The sequence below is a fragment of the Solanum stenotomum genome, unplaced genomic scaffold (assembly GCF_019186545.1).
Source record: "Solanum stenotomum isolate F172 unplaced genomic scaffold, ASM1918654v1 scaffold13383, whole genome shotgun sequence".
Classification (NCBI taxonomy): domain Eukaryota; kingdom Viridiplantae; phylum Streptophyta; class Magnoliopsida; order Solanales; family Solanaceae; genus Solanum; species Solanum stenotomum.
The window spans coordinates 8,744-17,470 of NW_026022521.1; the positions used below are offsets into that span (position 1 = coordinate 8,744).

Sequence of the window (8,727 nt, forward strand, 5' to 3'; positions counted from 1 at the left end):
GGGATGTTTTTGTGCTTTTGATGTAGAGCCATCGCCACAAGGTTGCGAGTTATGCAATAGGCCCCCTCTCCATCCCGACGACGAGGAGAACCTTCACCTCGGCTATGCAATTGGTACTTTGAAGGAGCACCGTCCGTATATCGATGAAATTCGCATCAAATACTATCAACAAATCCATGAATCCTATGTTTGTTTCCTTTTCCCTTTTCAATTTATGCTGCTTTCATTCATATTGCTTCCTATATTTGAAATAGGAAAAATGAAAAAAATGGGGGATTTTAGGTCTGATTTCGCTGGTGGATTTGGGGTTATTTGGTGTTTCGCCGGAAATGGAGTGTTGTTGGTTGTTTTCAGGCGGGTTTTAGGTGGTGTTCTGGTCGGAGAAAGGAGCCGATAGGTTGGCTCGCGAGTTCGGAGTTTGGTTTGCTGTTAGTGGGTGGAGCAATGGTGGTGAACTAGTCGAGCAACAGTTCATTGGAGTGAGAAGCTCCTCCATGAGAAAAATAATGCTAGTTGCTTAGTTGCGCGGACTCTTCACTTTTGATGCCGCACCCGTCTCGGATTCTTCAAAAATACACTAATTTTGGCGAATCCGACACGCACCCGTTGGCATTTTTGAAGAGTCCGAGCAACATAGGCTAGTTGTAAATCACAATGGGAGGAAGCATTTTTTTTTGCTAGAAAGTCTTAAATTGTTGTTGTTTTGTGCTACCTTCATTGCCAATTTGATTGCAGCCCTCTTTTTGTTTTGTTTGTATTCAATCGTTTTCGTCGGATTCTAGTTTTAGGTTAACAATTATAATTAATTCAAACTTTTGAATGTTCTTATTTGTTGAATTTCATATTATTGAGTGTTCCTCTTGCAGGCACGTCTATTATAATTCTCGTGTATCTTATGCCCATCCATTGGAATTCTCTTTGATATTGTTTCTTCCAGTTTTGATATTGTGTTGTCTCTGCTTGCTTGTTTGAATTGACAGGGTTTCGACTTTTATGATTTTCCCGGTGTGGAAGTTCAAATAGAACCAATTTTGAATGTCAAGGATGACGTTGACTTTGGGATAATGATGAAACTAGCTAACCGTGCCATTCAAGAATACAATGAGAAAGAGCACAATGTATGTATGCCCCCTTTCCAGCTTTACATTTTGTGATATTTTAACTCTCCCTCACTCCTACTATCCCTCCTTGCAGGTTTTCAAGTATAAGGTTTTGAAGATTGAGAAAGCGAATTGTATGATAGGAGGATACGAACAGTATTTCATGACGGTTAAAGTCTTAAATCTCACCATTGGTACTTCTATTGAAACCTTTTACATCAATGTTGCTAGAAGAATCCCTGACCGTTTTGAAGAAGTCCTTTCATGCAATCCAAAAGGAATGGTAAAGCACTGAATGATGGTCACATGCTGCTCTGTTTTTTTTCTTGCAAGAAACACACTTGTGCTGAATAACTAACTTAACTGTGTTTTGTTTCTCCCGAACTAATTTGCAGGTGCCGGAGTTTAGCATATTTGGCAAGAAGAAACGTTGAATGGAAAGAGGAGTGTCGCGAGAGGATAGGAATGGGCACCTGAGCTTTAGTTTGAACTCTGTTCAAGATTTCAGCATCTTACTTTTGATATATGAACTGAACTGTATTAGTGTTATGACACCATGTGGATGGTTATTCTTCTTCCAAGTTTAACTACTGCTTGAGAACATTTCAGTTTATGTAGTTGCAAGTGATGTGGATGGTACTATATTGTCTAATTGAATGCTATAATAGTTGGTTGATTACGTTTTGATATTGTGTGTGAAATGGTCTCTTGATGTAAGGAAGAAGTCAATGATGGTGGAATTTACTTTCCATTCACAACTCTATATGTAATGTGATTGCTTTCTTCCAAGTTTTCTACTGTTTGAGAACATTTCAGTTTTTGTAGATGAAAGTGATGTGGATGGTATGTGTATTGTTGAATCGAATGCTATAATAGTTGGTTGATTATGTTTTATCACTTTTGCAAGTATTTGTGGTTGACCTTATTATAAGCTGTGCTCTGGATTCGGAAGCCAAGTATTACTGGTTGGGCAGATGACAGATCTGTGTTGAAGTCCAACCAAACTAGTAGACCTCTTACCAGCAGCACGGAAAGAGGAGTGCTCTTAGTTCATGTTCCAGATTACAAATCCTAGAAGAAAATGCCATTAAGACCCCCTCAGTAGTGCGAGAGAGTGCATCAGCAGCCTGGTTCAATTTGCCCGGGAGATACATGATCTGAAAATCGTAGCCAACAGGCTTACTATGCCATTTTTGCTGCTCCGGCGTTGAATAGCCTGATTGGTTAAGTTCTTCAGGGATTGCTAGTCAGTATAGATAGTAAACTTACGCCCCAATTGATATTGACGCCACTTACTCACTGCTTGAGTGATGGTGAACATCTCTCTACGATAGTTGGAGGCTCCCTGCATCCGAGTACTTTAATTTTGGCTGAAATAGGCTACTACATGCCCTATTTGGGACAACACGGCTCCTATGCCTCGACCAGAGGCATCAGTTTCAAGCTGAAATTCTTGAGAGAAATTCGGCAATGCCAAGTACCTCATAGAACTAAGCTTATCTTTCAATGTCTCGAATACAATGAGGGCTGTAACATCCCATACAAACGCATATTTTCGTAGAAAATCTGTGAGAGGCCCTGCTATTGCTGCATAATGGTGGATAAAGCGATGATAATAGCCTGCCAGGCCAAGAAAACTGTGTATTTCCTTTATATTCTTAGGCGGAGGCCACTGCTGGATGGCCTTAATTTTACTTGGATTGATATCACATGCCCAGGATACTCTATCGAGGTCTTCCCGAATAGGCATTTGGCTCTCTTTGCTACAAGTTGGTGTTGTCGCACCGACTGTAAGTGCTTAATGTGATCTGTCCAGTTTAAGCTGTACACCAAAAAGTCATCGAAAAAGACCAATACAAAGTGGTGGAGGTACGGTCGAAAACCTTATTCATAGTGGCCTGGAATGTCAAAGGAGCATTGGACAATCCAAATGGCATAACTAAAAATTCGTAATGCCCATCATGTGTACGAAAAACAGCCTCGGATCTTACCCGAATCTGATGATAGCCTGACAACAAGTCGAGCTTAAAAAAATAAACAGCACCATGTAATGGTTGGAATATGGAAATCTGCTTCTCACAGTGATTGCATTCAGGGCTCTATAGTCCACTCAGAATCGCCACGCACGTACCATATTTCTTTCGAACCAGATATACTGGCAAAGAAAATGGACACGTGGTCGCCTGAATAATTCCCTCTTTAAGCATATTCGCTACCATTTTCTCCCGACCCAACATAGACAACCATGAAACACCAAGCACAACATCTGCCCCATGCATCGCTAGTAAGTAAAAATCCAGAGGAAGACCACAACCCTGTACCGATCGAGAGTAAAGTTGTGGGTGCCACACCATCACACAATAGTCGTTGCCCGCTGTCCACCACCACTGGGAATGCAGTTTATATTTATCATTGTGGTCCTTTAACCAACAAACACTATAACCATTCGTAGCTCTAATAAAACAGTTAAGTCATCATAGCGAGCATATGATGTATTGTACGTGCCAAAATTGAGTGCGTTTCTAAAGGTATTTGATTATTTAAATTTGGAGTGGGTTATTTTATTCCTAAGCTGACATGTGTCCTGTTAAAATTAGGTGTATATCTATAGCAAAGTATAACGGAAGAGGTATATTTGGATTGAACTATAACCAAAAAAAATATATCAACTATTTTTATTAGTACATGAGTATATTTGACCCTTTTCTATTTTAAATACGTGGAAACATTTATATGATTGATAAGTTAGGAATCCAAATTAGAAATAAATTAGGAATCCAAATTAATATTTAACTTATAAGATATTTTGTAACATTAAAATTAGAAAAGAGGTAAAATAGTATTTTAACTTTGTGACTTTCCACTTTTGGTATAACTAGTGGTGTACAACTGTCAATTTCCCGTAACTAACTAACATACTGTAACTAACTAATTGATCCTTCTAACTTTCTTATACTATTTCAATACAAACAAAATCAGTTTCAAAGAGCTCTATTTGTTCATACCACCTAATTTTAGGTATTGTGCATCTTTCGAAATTTTAGATTCCAAATTTTTAACCGTTCTCCATGTAAAAGGAAATTGCAACATGAATGTTATTCGAGAATTTAATGTAGAGCTATATTTTCATACTGTTTGCATTTTTTCCCGTACCTTCCCCAAGTTGATACCCAAATGTCCTTACCTTGTTCAATTAACTTTGAGAAATTGTGACAACCTTATTGACTTCACGTTCCCCCATCTCAATTATCTCGAAAAGCTTCATGTCAATAGTCGCAAAAAAATTATAAAAAATTGAATTAAAAGCTCAAAATCTCCTCAAGTTTCACTTGTGTAGTTCAGCCTTCATCAAAATTGATTTGTCCGCTTCTACTAAACTACAACTCCTCCATATAGATTCTACATATTTCCCAACTCATTTTATATAATGTATAGAAATACTGAAATTGTAGAAAAATTAAGTGGATGTTTGGTTATGATATAAAAAAAAAACTTTATTTGAAATTTGCAAACAATATCTAGAATTTGAATATATTTGGTATGAACATGATTTAAACACTCAATTTCTAGAAACTAGAAAAATCGTCCAACTTGACCAACTTAACCATGTATACACATGTTCATTCGACTTGACATATTTTTTTGTTGGTGCTGTGAGTTTCTTTTTTTAAAAAAGTAGACATTGGATGAATTTTGCAATTTTTTGGATAGTGCAAGGATGTTTTTTGTTCACTTATATGACACAAGGATGTACTTTAGGTTTAAGTCATAGTTCAGATGATTTTAGCTAAAAACTCATATTTGATACATCAAATTATTACTAGATACAAATAAATAGATATATGAAATTTATCATAGATCATATATATTCTATATCTATATCTATATCTATATTACCTTAAAAACATGAACTCCTAACTTGACTGTTAAATTATTATAATATCCCTAACTTATGTTGTGACTTTTTTGATGAGTTGTGACTTTTTTCAAAGGGTTGTGATTTTTCGACGAGTTGTGACTTTCCAAATAGTTGTGACTTTTTTCAAAGGGTTGTGATTTTTTTATGAGTTGTGACTTTCCAAATAGTTGTGACTTTTCTAAAGAGTTATGACTTCTCGAAAAGGTCATGACTATTCAAAGAAAACACAAAAAGCCCTTTTTCATACCACCATTTGTTGACTATAAATAAAGGAGTTTTCTCTCATTTTTCAACCGCAATTTTTTTTACTCTTCTACTCTTCTTATTGCATTTTAAAATTTTGTGTGATTTATTATCGTTGAGTGAATTCGAAGCTTAGTGGAATATGATGTACCACTATTCAAATGAAGTAACTCGTTCTATCCTAAGATCAGAGGGTATATTCCATAACCTCGAGTACTTGAGGAAAATAATTTTAATGATAGAATAATTATTTTTTTCGTAATATATACAACAATATGTAATGTTTCAATATATAAAGTTAACATGATGTATTCACTAAATATTTTAGGCCTACGACCACACTAATTCTGGACAATGCTTTTAAAGTGTTGCCTAAAATACTTTTGGGGACGCTTTTAAAGCGTAGCCCAAAGTTTTTAATTTTAGCTTCGATAATATTGGCAACACTTGTAAAGTGTACTCTTTAATGGTATAAGCTACACTTTATAAGTGTTGTTACAATATGATATAATTGACAACAACTAATTACATATATGGCCACACTTTTAAAGTGTCCTATTTTTATAATTGTAAAAAAAACGCATTACAAATGTGGCCCAAAAGTTTTCACTTGCATAAATATAACATTCGTCCATCTAGTTTTACAAACATGACCGAAGTATACATTATCTATTTACTTTGGTTGTATATGCTATGTATAGTATGTATATATTATATGTTTACACTAAAGTATACAAAGATAGTGTACATATTTTTTTTTATCTAAGATGATTCAAAGGCATTAGACTGTAATCTTCTCAAATATTTATTCATATTTGTTATGTTCAAGCTAAATTCTTAGTTATTTGAGAACTTCAAACTAGATTTGTCCTCGAAAAATGATAGAACAACAGACATCTTCAAATATCTAACTCATTTGATTTATCAAAATTTACTAACCTAATTAATTTAGATTCACAATATATATATGATTCATTTAAGAAAAAAAAAAGCATTTCTTTTATTTTTAAAGCTCAAACACTTGATCTTTAATAAGAAAAAAAAAGAAATCACCTATTCCGATATTGCTTTGAATTTTGATGGGCATACATCTTCTGAGTTAAATGACATAAATAGTCCCTTAACTATAGGAGTAGGTCTAAAATGGTCCCTGAACTATACACTTAACGGATTTAGTCCTTTAACTATTCAAAAATTTGTCAGCATTGGTCCCTTAACTATACACTTACCGGTTTTAGTCCCTTAACTATAAATTTACCAATTTTAGTCCTTTAAGTATTCACAAACTTATCAAGTTTGGTCTTTGTCCATTTTTTTAATACAAATAGCTTTGGTTTTTAATACGCACCATCCTAAACTTTGATAGTTTTTGTTCGAGAAACTTATCATGCATCATGCTAATCAATGCGAATTTATTTAATTTACTCAAATTTCTTTACGTAAAATAAAATGAATAGAATAATAAAATTGATCTATTTAAAAAAAAAGTTTAAAAAATTGCAAATCTACCATTTTATAAATTACCATTTCTGAAAACTTAAACAAATTCCGTTAAATGAAATCGTTGGAGTACAAACTTTGAATTTAACGGATAATAACTTTTTCTTTTAATAATAAAGTTTAACATATTCAAGTCAGTAGTAACAATAATATGCTTCATTTTATCCTCAGTTGAATAAAATTATGACTTATATTTTCTTTCCTCGGAATTTTATTTTAAATCGTTGAGGTTAAGGTTCTTCGTGCAAGGTTAATTTGAAGAAAAAGTAACGGAGAGAGAACCAACATAAAAAGTTGCTAAAGGATTTAATTTCTCGAGGCATAGATTCTGTTAATATAAACCTAAGCTATTTGTATTAAAAAAAATGGACAAAGACCAAACTTGATAAGATTTTGAATACTTAAAGGACTAAAATCGGTAAGTTTATAGTTAAAGGACTAAAATCGATAAGTGTATAGTTAAGGGACAAAAACTGACAAGTTTTTGAATAGTTGAAGGACTAAATTCGTTAAGTGTATAGTTCATGAACCATTTTAGACCTACTCATATAGTTGAGGGACTATTTATGTCATTTTCTCCATCTTCTATCAGATGCACATATTTTTTCAAATCTTAGGCACCAAAAAGTCTCATTAGAATTATTTTTAATCTTTTATATCAAAATACAAAGTTACATCTTGAACAATAAATAGTAGTCTTCAAATAATTTTTATACCACATCACTCTCTTCATGCCACAGTTATAAGAAGTTGAGAAATGAAATGAACAAAAAGAGTATGTTGTACAAGTATAAAATATTTCTAAAGAATGCAAAGAATTCTTAAGACATAATACATAAACAAATATTTGAATTTCATTTTAGCTAACAAGTAAATACTTCAATATTCAATATATATATCGAAATACCTCAACTTATAATATACCCCAAAGTTTAAACAATATAAAGCATACGCTCCTGTTACTGGACAATAATGCTAATTTCTCATATCCACCCTTTATTGAAAGATTTTTTTTTACTTGTTTATTCATATTAAAAATAAATCAGGCCAAAGAATGTATTGTTTATTCATATAAAAAATAAAAACATCAATCTAATTTCTTTCTTTTGTTGTTTATATACTTGGGAAGATTGAGAGAATAACCATTCGGTCATCTTACATTTTTACTACTCAAATTAACCCAATTATCAATTTATTCTCTCGTATAATTTTATTAACCCTTGATCCCCACCCCTTTTCCCTCTTTCATGTCTCTTTTAGGGTTCAATTTCTTCTTTCTCTTTTATTATATATCATTACCCTTTTATTCTTTTCTTTTTTTACTTTAATAAAATTTAATTCTACGAATTCAATTTGTCCATAAAGAAATTTAAAGAATCCTTATTATGTTTTTCATCTTTTCTGTCATTTGATAATAAATTATATCTCTAGCCTTATTTCTTTTTGGGGAACCCATCGGTGGCCCCCTTAAGTTGGCACCAATTTTCACTTAGACACCTCAACTCAGCTTTGTTCATTTTAGACACCTTATGTCATATCCCGCTATGTCATTTTGACACTTTTTGCTGACATGTCATAGAGAGTGTAATACACTCATTACCAGCGCGTGAAAGGTTTATTGAATCGTTTTTATTTTATTTTTTCTCATCTTCTTCCTCATTTTTCAGCCATCATCTCCCAAAACTTAAACTCCTTTTATGGAGAATTAAATTTGATAATGCTACAAACAAAAAAAATGAATTTGAACCCATGGACTTATAATATAATGATATAATAAAAATTAAAATAAGACAATGTGAAGACCCCTGCTATCGTAAAGAAGAAGAAAAATGGAAAGTCATGAATTCATGAATAATCTCAAATTAGATTTGAGTAGTGGTATGTGTGAGTTTGTTATTCTATTCGAGAAGATGATGTGGGTGGGGAAGGGGTTGGGGTTAGGGTGGGTAGAGGTGGAGAAGACGC

At 33.4% G+C, this 8,727-nt stretch overlaps 1 long non-coding RNA gene across 1 annotated transcript; it reads left to right on the top strand.

Moving 5' to 3' along the window:
* The first annotated feature begins 6 nt into the window (after positions 1–6).
* On the top strand, positions 7–1,987 carry LOC125850066 (uncharacterized). The gene is made up of 4 exons (XR_007444741.1): positions 7–187; positions 981–1,118; positions 1,195–1,383; positions 1,496–1,987. It is a non-coding gene; the product is annotated as an uncharacterized LOC125850066 (long non-coding RNA).
* The last annotated feature ends 6,740 nt before the right edge of the window (positions 1,988–8,727 follow it).